Raw genomic sequence first — 11801 nt, 5'->3', positions numbered from 1 at the left:
TAACGATCCGCCCGATCAAGTACCAATCGTACGACACCACTGCGTTCAGCACACGTTCAGCTCGATGACGTCCTCGACTTCTTGATCCAGCAAGACGGGCAAAGTAGTAGATGAGTTCCGGCAGCACGACATCGTGGTGACGGTGGTAATGCAACTATCTCCACAGGGCTTCATCAAGCACTACGAAAATATGACCGAGGACGAACTAGAGGGAGAGGGGCACCGCACACGGCTAGGGGATCGTGGTGTGTGTTGCCCCTCTCCCTCCACACATATATATAGTTGGGGGGAAGGAGGTAGGCAGCCTAGGGTTCCCCCAAGGGGGCCGACGGCCACTCCTAGCCCATGCCCTAGTCGCGCCCCCTTGCCTTCTTAGGCACGCGGGGAAAGGCAGGAGGGGGTGGCGCCCCCCTTTCCTTTCTCCCATGAAGAGGGGAAGGCAGGAGGGGCTAGCCCTCCACCTTTCCTTCCCTAGGGCCGGCGGCCAGGGAGAGGGCGCACCAGCCCCTTGTGGGCTGGTGTGTGTGCCTCCCCTTAGCCCATTATGCCCATATAATCCCCATAGGTCTCCCGGAACCCCTTCCGGTGACCCGATGAATACCCGGTACATCCCAAACCCTTTCGAGTGACCAAATAGGATTGTCCTATATATCAATCTTTACCTCTGGACCATTCCTGAGCTCCTCGTCATGTCAGTGATCTCATCCGGGACTCCGAACAACATTCAGTCACCAAATCACATAACTCATATTATACTATATCGTCAACGAACGTTAAGCGTGCGGACCCAACGGGTTCGAGAATGATGTAGACATGACCAAGACGCCTCTCCGGTCAATAACCAATAGCGGGACCTGGATCCCATATTGGTTCCTACATATTCTACGAAGATCTTTATCGGTCGAACCTTATGACAACATACATAATTCCCTTTGTCTGTCGGTATGTTAGTTGCCCAAGATTCAATCGTCGGTATCTTCATACCTAGTTCAATCTCGTTGCCAGCAAGTCTCTTTACTCATTCTATAATACATCATCTTGTAACTAACTCCTTAGTAACTTTGCTTGCAAGCTTCTTGTGATGTTGCATTACCGAGAGGGCCCAAAGATACCTCTCCGATACATGGAGTGACAAATCCCAATCTCGATCCATGCCAACTCAACAGACACATTCGGAGATACATGTAGAGCATCTTTATGATCACCCAGTTACGTTGTGACGTTTGATAGCACACAAGGTATTCCTCGGGTATCCGTAAGTTGCATGATCTCATGGTCAAAGGAATATGTATTTGACATTCGAAAAGCAGTAGCAATAAACTGAACGATCATATGCTAAGCTAACGGATGGGTCTTGTCCATCACATCATTCTCCTAATGATGTGATCCCGTTATCAAATGACAACTCATGTCTATGGTTAGGAAACCTTAACCATCTTTTGATCAACGAGCTTGTGTAGTAGAGGCTCACTAGGGACACGGTATTTGTTTATGCATCCACACATGTATTTAAGTTTCCGGTCAATACAATTCTAGCATGAATAATAAACCTTTACCATGAATAAGGAAATATAATAATAACAACTTTATTATTGCCTCTAGGGCATATTTCCATCAGTCTCCCACTTGCACTAGAGTAAATAATCTAGATTACATTGTAATGAATCTAACACCCATGGAGTTTTGGGGCTGATCATGTTTTGCCTGCGGAAGAGGTTTAGTCAACAGGTCTGCTACATTCAGATCCGTATGTATTTTGCAAATTTCTATGTCTCCATCCTTAACCTTTTCATGAATGGAGTTGAAGCGTCTTTTGATGTGTTTGGTTCTCTTGTGAAACCTAGATTCCTTCGCTAAGGCAATTGCTCCAGTGTTGTCACAAAAGATTGCCATTGGACCCGATGCACTGGGTATTACACCCAGCTCGGATATGAACTCCTTCATGCGCTGCTTCTGAAGCAGCTATGTACTCCGCTTCACACGTAGATCCCGCCACGAGGCTCTGCTTGGAACTTCACCAACTGAAATCTCCACCATTCAATATAAATATGTATCCGGTTTGTGACTTAGAATCATCTGGATCAGTGTTGAAGCTGGCATCGACGTAACCTTTTACGACGACCTCTTCATCACCTCCATAAACGAGAAACATATCATTGGTCCTTTTCAGGTACTTCAGGATGTTCTTGACCGCTATCCAATGATCCACTCCTGGATTACTTTGGTACCTCCCTGCCAAACTTATGGCAAGACACACATCAGGTCTGGTACACAGCATGGCGTTCATAATAGAACCTATGGCTGAGGCATAGGGAATGACTTTCATTTTCTCTCTATCTTCTGCCGTGGTCGGACTTTGAGTCTGAATAAATTTCACGCCTTGCAACACAGGAAAGAACCCTTTCTTTGATTGGTCCATTTTGAACTTCTTCAAAACTTTTTCAAGGTATGTGCTTTGTGAAAGTCCTATTAAGCGTCTCGATCTATCACTATAGATCTTGATGCCCAATATATAAGCAGCTTCACTGAGGTCTTTCATTGAAAAAATCTTATTCAAGTATCCTTTTATGCTATCCAGAAATTCTATATCATTTCCAATCAGCAATATGGCATCCACATATAATATCAGAAATGCTATAGAGCTCCCACTCAATTTCTTGTAAATACAGGCTTCACCATAAGTCTGTATAAAACCATATGCGTTGATCACATCATAGAAGCGCATATTCCAACTCCGAGATGCTTGCACCAGTCCATAGATGGATAGCTGGAGCTTGCACACTTTGTTAGCACCTTTAGGATCGACAAAACCTTCTGGTTGCATCATATACAACTCTTCTTTAAGAAATCCATTAAGGAATGTAGTTTTGACGTCCATTTGCCAGATTTCATAATCATATAATGCGGCAATTGCTAACATGATTCGGACATACTTAAGCATCGCTATGAATGAGAAACTCTCATCGCAGTTAACTCGAGCTTTGTAGACAGTGATATTACCATCAGCGTCTGTCTTCCTCTTGATGATCCATCTATTTTCAATGGCCTGCCGATCATCAGGCAAGTCCACCAAAGTCCATACTTTGTTCTCATACATGGATCCTATCTCAGATTTCATGGCCTCAAGCCATTTATCGAAATCTAGGCTCATCATAGCTTCTTCATAGTTCGTGGGAAGAGGACCAAGGCCACTATAAGTATAGCCTAGCCACCACCATAGAGGGGGATCCGATCCCATCGACCCGTTCGAGCCCTCACCAGCTCACACCAGCACAAGAACAGACCTCCTGAGGTTGTTCTTCATCTTTACTAGTTCATCCTCAGCCCATCGCGAGGCCAATCCACCACAAAGCAGGAGTAGGGTTTTACACCGCAAGGTGGCCCGAACCTGGGTAAACTGATGTGTCCCATTTCCTTCCTGTTCATCAAGTTAGGCCGTGAGATTGGCGAGTAGGCAGACTGGGAGATTTAGTTCTTCGCACGCACCCCAGAGTTCGAACCTATCAAGGGTCTACGGAACCCGAGATCCAACAATATTTATGTTCATGGTGTTTATATCCTACTCATGCTAGTACTCAATGTTAATTATTCATAATGCATGATGATGACCGTTTTTGCTCTATAGTTGGTCGCTTCTCAACCTAATTGCTAGCCTTCGCCTGTACTAAGCGGGAATACTGCTTGTTCATCAAAACCTTTAAACCAAAGTTATTCCAGATGAGTCCACTATATCTACCTATATGCGGTACTACCCTGTCGTTCCAAGTAAATTTGCATGTGCCACCTCTAAAAATTCAAATGAACATCTGTTTTGTGTGCCCGGACCGCTCATGGAGCGACATGGGGTGGTCAGTATCTTCCATGCTAAGCGGGTTATTCTCATGATGAGTGTTTATTCACTCATCCTTGCACGAGAGGGGCCGGTAATAGGGATGCCCAATCCCATGAAAAATTGCAAATAATTAAACAAAACTCCCTCGGACTGTTGTTGGAATGGAGGACACCCGAGGATTCGGCTAGCCATGGCTTGTGTTTTATGGTGGAGGGGGAGTAAACTTTACTTTTACCCCTTGGGAACCGCCGCTAATGTGTTTAGCATGGAAGATATTGAAAACTCTTGGTCGTAACGTTGATAGGAAAGGTATACCTCCCAAAATTATATTTATCTCTGATTTAAACTTCAAGCTCTAGCACCTCTGCAAATCCCCTCTTCCCTATGCGAAGGGGCCTATCTATTTACTTTCATGTTACTTTACTTTTATGTTGAGTCATCACCTTCTCAAAGAAGCTCCAGTCCTAAGAGCACTATTGTCATCCTCATGCATTGTGCATAGTTAATGTTGAATGCATCATGACTGGATCTCTTCTACCATGAAGTACGATGCTTAGTCGTTGGTTGAACTTTGGAGGTGCTCTACATTTATGTTTTGCGGTCTCAGAAAGGGCTAGCGAGATACCACTATTGTTATATTATATCATGATTTATTTGACAAAGTGTTGGCATTTGAAATATCTTATTATTTCTCGCTAGTTGATTATGCCATTGATATGAGGGAATATAATCTTTAAGAGTTATCATTTGCATGGTAAGTTATGATCTTTGCTAAAAACCTGGGTGCTATTTAAGCATATTTATAAACACAAAAACAAAAGAGTTCGTAAAAGTTTTTCTTTGTCACTTTCAGTTTGTCAACTGAATTGCTTGAGAACAAGTAATGGGTTAAGCTCGAGGGAGTTGATACGTCTCCGTCGTGTCTACTTTTCCTAACGCTTTTGCTCTTGTTTTGGACTCTAATTTGCATGATTTGAATTAAACTAACCCGGACTGACGCTGTTTTTAGCAAAACTACCATGGTGTTGTTTTTGTGCAGAAATAAAGTTCTCATAATCAGACAAAACTTTTTGGAGAATTACTTTGGAATAAATAAAAAATGTTGGAACCAAGACCCACTTGAGGGGGGGCCCCAAGCTGCCAGCTAGGCACCAGGGCGCGCCAACCCCCTCTGGCGTGCCCTGGTGGGTAGTGGGGCTCACGAGGCTCCACTGACCCTAATATCGATCCTATAAAGAAAAAAATAGGAGAGTAAGTTTCATCACGTTTTATAATACGGAGCCGCCGCCACCTCCTGTTCTTCATCGGGAGGCCACAGCTAGAGCCTATTTGGGGCTCCGGAGAGGGGAATCTTCAGTCTTCATCATCATCAACCATCCTCCATCACCAATTTCATGATGCTCACCGCCGGGAGTGAGTAATACCTTCATAGGCTTGTTGGATGGTGGTGGGTTGGATGAGATTCATCATGTAATCGAGTTAGTTTTGTTAGGGCTCGATCCCTAGTATCCATTATGTTCTGAGATTGATGTTGCTATGACTTTGCTATGCTTAATGCTTGTCACTAGGGCCCCAGTGCCATGATTTTAGATCTGAACCGTTTATGTTTTCACCATTATATCTATGTTCGTGATCCGATCTTGCAAGTTATATGCACCTATTACGTGTTATGATCCACATACCCCAAGGTGACAATAATTCGGATTCTTTCCGGTGATTACGTAGTTTGAGGAGTTCATGTATTCTCTATGTGTTAATGCTTTGTTCCAGTTCTCTATTAAAAGGAGGCCTTAATATCCCTTAGTTTCCTTATGGACCCCGCTGCCACGGGAGGGTAGGACAAAAGATGTCATGCAAGTTCTTTTTCATAAGCACGTATGACTATTTAGGGAATACATGCCTACATCACATTGATAAACTGAAGCTAGTTCTGTGTCGCCCTAGGTTATGACTGTTATATCATGAATACTATCCAACGAAATCATTGATCCAATGCCTACAAGTTTTTCATATATTGTTCTTGCTAAGTTACTATTGTTGCTGGTACTGTTACAACTGCTACAAAATTATTGCTATCATTGTTACTGTCACTACTACTGTTACCACTTCTATCAAAACTATCATACTATTGTGCTACTGATCACTTTTCTGCAGATATTTAATCTCCAGGTGTGGTTGAATTGAAAACTCAACTTCTAATACTTACAAATATTCGTTGGCTCCCCTTATGTCGAATCTATAAATTTGGGTTGAATACTCTACCCTCGAAAACTGTTGTGATCCCCTATACTTGTGGGTTATCAAGGAGCCGGACAACAGAGTCATATGCATCGAAATAAGAACCAAATCTGCTCTCAAGCGCCCTATGCTTAGCCCTCCAAGCCTTGCCATAAGAAATTATATACTTGAACCTAACGAAGACTTTTTTCTGGATAGCCTCCACTTCCATCGCTTTGCTCTCCACTATCTCACTATAAAACAACCGAGCAATAAACATGGACGAAAGGTTGGCATGATCTTGAGGGATGCAGGGAATAAGACATGTGTGATGAACTAGGTCACTGATCACCCAACTTGTGCCATACTTAGGAAGATAGCCATGCACCCTGGTGGGACAATTTGCATTCTTGCATACCATTGTCAAGTATTTCTGACTTGACACCTGAGCTCTGAAAACCCTTTGTGTGGACATTGCCCATTGAATGATTGCGTCCTTCAGAGCGTCCTTGTTGGGATACATAGCACCCGTCGCAATGTTGTTCTGATGATATTGCCAGGAAGAATCATGCCCATCGTTCACGGTCATTGCTGATGAGAAGTCATGATTCCATGATGCAGGATTCGGCACATCCTCTATGTTCTCTTCTTCATCCGACTCATCGGAATCATTGACATGACCAATGTCAACATTTGTATCTTCATCTTCCATATGGTTCTGCATGTACCCATCTACCTCGTCACCGTCTGCCTCGCCATTGTAATGACCATCGGTATTTCCTCCTTCTACCTGACTACCCTGCCCTTGTTCATAACCATCATCTCCAGCATTTGACATAGATAGCATAATCCCGTCACTGCTTTGTCCAGGATCGTAACCACCCTCTCCTTCAGGTGCAATTACCTCCTTCACAGCGGGAAGCACTAAGGCACAAGGATTGCATCCCCTACTTTCGCAACCTTGTAACCAGCGCACCCACTGAGAGTCCCGCTCTATTGGCCTCAAATAGAAGAAAATGTTTGAACTTGATTAGGCCCACAATGCATGAACACCCACGGTGTGTGTTTCAATATTCAGCCCTAAACATGTTGTCAACCATTCTTTCAACTGCTAACACACCATGTTTGAGGGACGGTCAGTGGCACCTCTATGTGCTCAAATTCACTCAGATCAACCCCAATCTCATTTGTTTGGACAATACCAGCCTACCAGGACCGTACTAAAATATGAACTTCACTACATCAGACATCTCGGCTCACCTATAAAATTATTTAACATAGACAGACAACTGTTAAACAGCATGACAAACTACAAATATTCGCTCTCCTAAATATTTGACAAGTACATATATTACGGAATATTAACGGAGCGACTAAAAATATTGACAGAACTAAATATATTACGGATAGAAAAAATTCCATTTTACTCCCCTGAACAAAGTGGGTGGTTCGCTTTACCCCCTGATCTTTATTTTGGATCCTTCTACACCTCAAACAAAACCAAACCGGACATAAAACCCCCGCGGCTGGTTTGTCTCCATGCGATGCTGATGTGGCACAGTCAAAGGGCGGTTTTGACCGCGGTGGGGCCTACTTGTCAGGTTCACTGTAATAGACCTGCCGTTCCCCGTTGCGTTCTGGATCAGAAATCCCTTTCTTCTTCTCCCCCATGTCACTGTTGATGGCTCCCTCGGGGCGGCGCTAAACTCCGACCAGCAACGGTGGTCGGAGTGTTGGTGGTGGCGGCGGCGGCGGTGCAACCCGTGAATCTTCCCCGACATGTTCCTTCTCCCACGGCCGCTATCCTCCCCCGTCCTCAAACCCTAAGTCGACGGCTCTGTCGATGCGGCGGCGGCTGCTGCGGTCTGTCTGATTTCACGGCGACGCAGACGAACTGAGGTGAGTCCCATCCCTCCAATCCCCTTCCCTTGGTGTACTTGCTCTGCTCTAGTTAGCTGATGTATGTAGGTTCTAATTGAAGATTGGATGTTGTTTTAATCTGTAGGCTAAGCAATGGATAATCTAGATTGGTTAGGCATCCTTTTTTTTACAATGGCCAATTTGAGAAGTCAAACAAGCAATTGTCATATGTTGGTGGTAATATAGAGCTCACATATGTTGAGAGGTACAATATATCCTTAGCTACTGTCAGGGAGCAGTTAGCAGATATAAAGATGGCCTACCATGGTGAAGAGCTAACAGAAAAGCATAGGCTTTACTGGTTGTTTCCTGGAAAAAAATGTTAGAGATGGGCTGAGATGACTGGACACTGATAGAAATGTGTTCTTCATGGATAGGTGTATTACAGATTGTGGGGTTGTGGATGTGTATGTGAATTACGAAGATGATGTTGATGAAGATGGACAGAACAATGTGTCTAATATTGGAGAGAAAGAGGAAGAGGAAACTAATGCTGCAATTGAAGAAGAGAAGACAGAAGAGAAGAGTGACAGTGATTGGGAAGATGAGCATGACAATTGCTCTGCTGAGGATGACCTGGAGCACAGTTTAGAGGAAGATGGGGATGAGCCTGACAAGACTGAGTATGCCGTACAGGATGAATTGCAACCTGAAACTGGAAATGTTCCTTCAGTAGATGTTGCACCAGATGAAATAAGTGATGAATGTGAAGATCTTGATTGGTGCCCTAAAGATGAAGATAGTTCAGGTGAAGATGATGAGGCAGAGGAGCTCAGAAAGCATGCTAAGGAAGTGCTCAGAAAGATCAGAATGAAGTTGCCACTTGATGAAGAGAAGGAAGTGAAAGAAAGTACAGCACAGTTAATTCCTTTTGATGAAATGGATGAAGGAAATGACACTCCATACATGGATTCCAGTGAGGAATACAGTTATGATGAGGATGAGCATGGAAATTCAGTTAGGATGAAATCTAGATTTCCTAGATTTGATAGCAAGGCTGCAATTCCAATATTCAGTTTGGGCATGACATTTAGGGGAAGAATTCAGTTCAAGAGGGCACTGGTGAAGTATGGCCTTGCTATGAAGAGGCATATTTGCTTTGTAAAAGATGAGGTTGGTAGGATTAGGGCAAAATGTTCTTGGCCTAAGTTTCCTTGGTTGATTTATGGTGCAAAGAGGAGCTCAAATGATTGGTTTCAAGTCATAACACTTGTTGACAACCACATATGCCCACAGAGGAGAGACAACAGATTGGTTACTGCATCTAGAATTGCAGACAAATATGAGAGAATTATGAAGGCAAATCCAGGATGGAAAGTGAAATGTATTAAGGCCACTGTCAGCTTAGAGATGTTTGCAGATGTGCATGTTTCCAAGATAAAGAAAGCAAAAGCAATAGTCAAAAAGAGAGTTAGAGAAGCAATGCATGAAGAATATGCCAGGGTGTTTGATTATCAGCTAGAAATATTGAGGAGTAATCCAGGAAGCACTGTGGCAGTTGTGCTTAATCCAAAAGAAACTGCACCAGTTTTTCCGAGATTGTATGTGTGCTTTCAGGCTTGCAAGAGAGGTTTCATAGAAGGGTGTAGGAAAGTAGTGGGTTTGGATGGCTGCTTCTTTAAGGGGGCTCAAAGTGGAGAGCTACTCTGTGCTCTTGGAAGAGATGCAAATGGGCAAATGTATCCCATTGCTTGGGCAGCAGTTGAGGTGGAAAATAAGGACTCCTGGTTCTGGTTTATGGCATCGTTAAATAAAGACTTGGAGATTTCAAATCAAGGTGAAGGCTGGGTGTTTATATCGGATTAGCAGAAACGTCTAATCAATGCAATTTCAAAGGTTGTACCAAGAGCTGAACACAGAAATTGTGCTAGGCACATTTATGCTAACTGGAAGAAAAAACATAGGGACCAGAAATACCAGAAGAGATTTTGGGCTTGTGCAAAGTCTTCTAACAGAGTTCAGTTCAATTTAAACAGGGAAAAGCTTGCTCAGCTCACACCAGAAGGAGCAAGAGACATGATGCAATCTGGGCCTAAACATTGGTGTAGAGCATGGTTCAAAGAAGGATCATTCTGTGATTTGGTCGACATCAATATGTGTGAAAGTTTTAACAACTGGATAGTGGAATATAGAGGTCTTCCTATCATCAGTATGCTTGAAGCAATCAGAGCAAAGGTGACTGTAAGGATTCAAGTTAATAGAGCTATGCCTGCCAATTGGAATGGACAATTTGTCCCAAAATCCTCAAAAAGGTGAACAAGTTGATACAACTTACTGAGAAGTGTGAGACAATATGGAATGGAAAAGATGGATATGAGGTAAAGTTAGGACAGCATGGATTCAAAGTTGACTTGCAAGCAGGGACATGTTCTTGTAGATACTGGCAATTGTCAGGAATTCCATGTGTTCATGCTCTAGCAGCTTCACAGTGTGGCCCTGATGACATTGATTCACTTATTGCACCTTGCTATAGAATTGAAGCTTACAACAGGACATATGAACATGTCATGATGCCAATGGAGGGCATGCCTAGCTGGCCAATAGCTGACAGGCCTAGACCTTTAGTTCCAAGCTATGTGCAAATGCCTGGGAGGCCCAGGACAGAGAGAATAAGAGGTGCAGATGAGCCTCCTAAGCATGCACACAAACTCTCCAAGATTGGAACTAAGATCAAGTGTAGTTTATGTGGAAATCCTGGGCACAACATGAGGAAATGCAATACCAACCCCAACAAGGGAAAGTACAAGAATAGGAAGAGGAAAAAAGAAACAAAGGTGTGTAATGATTTTTACATGTGTTTGATTTCTATTCATTTCTATATGTTTTGTACTTGTGAAATTGCAGCAATGTGAAATACCTAACAACTGTTACTTCTGTGTGTTTTGTAGGAAAATCCTCCAAGGACATCTCAAAGAGTAGAAAGTGAAACTGCTACAGCCCAGTCTTCACAGCAGGCGGCTCAAGCATCACAGCAAGCTACAGGAGGGAGAGCCCATGTCACGCCCAATATGCGACCCTATCCTAAAGGAACTCGAAGGTCCCACCAAGGATAGACCCGCATATTGAAACGCTTTTGCAAGGTGGATATCATTACATCAACATTACATAAAATATGGGGATACATACAAGGCATACAAATGCCGCAAGAATACATCAATACATCATACACAAGATCAACATCCGGCTACGGATGAAACACAAACAGAAACTCAAACGACAACCACCCTACTAGCCCAGGCTGCCGACCTGGAACCTATCCCCTGATCGAAGAAGAAGCAGAAGAAGAACTCCAAAACAAGTAAACATCGCTCTCGTGTCATGATCATCGCAAAACCTGTACCTGCAACTGGTGTTGTAGTAATCTGTGATCCACGAGGACTCAGTAATCCCATTACCATGGGTATCAAGACTAGCAAAGCTAACTGGGAAAGGAATGGATAAGGTGGTGAGTTTACAGCAGCGACTAAGCAATTATGGTGGCTAACTTACGCAAATAAGAGCGAGAAGAGAAACAACGGAACGGTCGTGAAACTAGTAATGATCAAGAAGTGATCCTGAACTCCTACTTACGTCAAACATAACCCAAAAACCGTGTTCACTTCCCGGACTCCGCCGAGAAGAGACCATCACGGCTACACACGCGGTTGATGCGTTTTAATTAAGTCAAGTGTCAAGTTCTCTACAACCGGATATTAACAAATTCCCATCTGCCACATAACCGCGGGCACGGCTTTTGAAAGATAATACCCTGCAGGGGTGTCCCAACTTAGCCCATTATAAGCTCTCACGGTCAACGAAGGATATTCCTTCTCCTGGGAAGACCCGATCAGTC

General features: G+C 43.5%; 1 pseudogene; it reads left to right on the top strand.

The window, feature by feature from the left end:
- Positions 1 to 8338: 8338 nt before the first annotated feature.
- LOC141041114 (uncharacterized) lies at positions 8339 to 10895 on the top strand (annotated as a pseudogene).
- Positions 10896 to 11801: the final 906 nt, after the last annotated feature.

This window comes from Aegilops tauschii, chromosome 2 (assembly GCF_002575655.3).
Source record: "Aegilops tauschii subsp. strangulata cultivar AL8/78 chromosome 2, Aet v6.0, whole genome shotgun sequence".
Taxonomy (NCBI): Eukaryota; Viridiplantae; Streptophyta; class Magnoliopsida; order Poales; family Poaceae; genus Aegilops; species Aegilops tauschii.
Note: the sequence above shows the minus strand (reverse complement) of the source record. Positions and strands in the feature narration are given on the sequence as shown.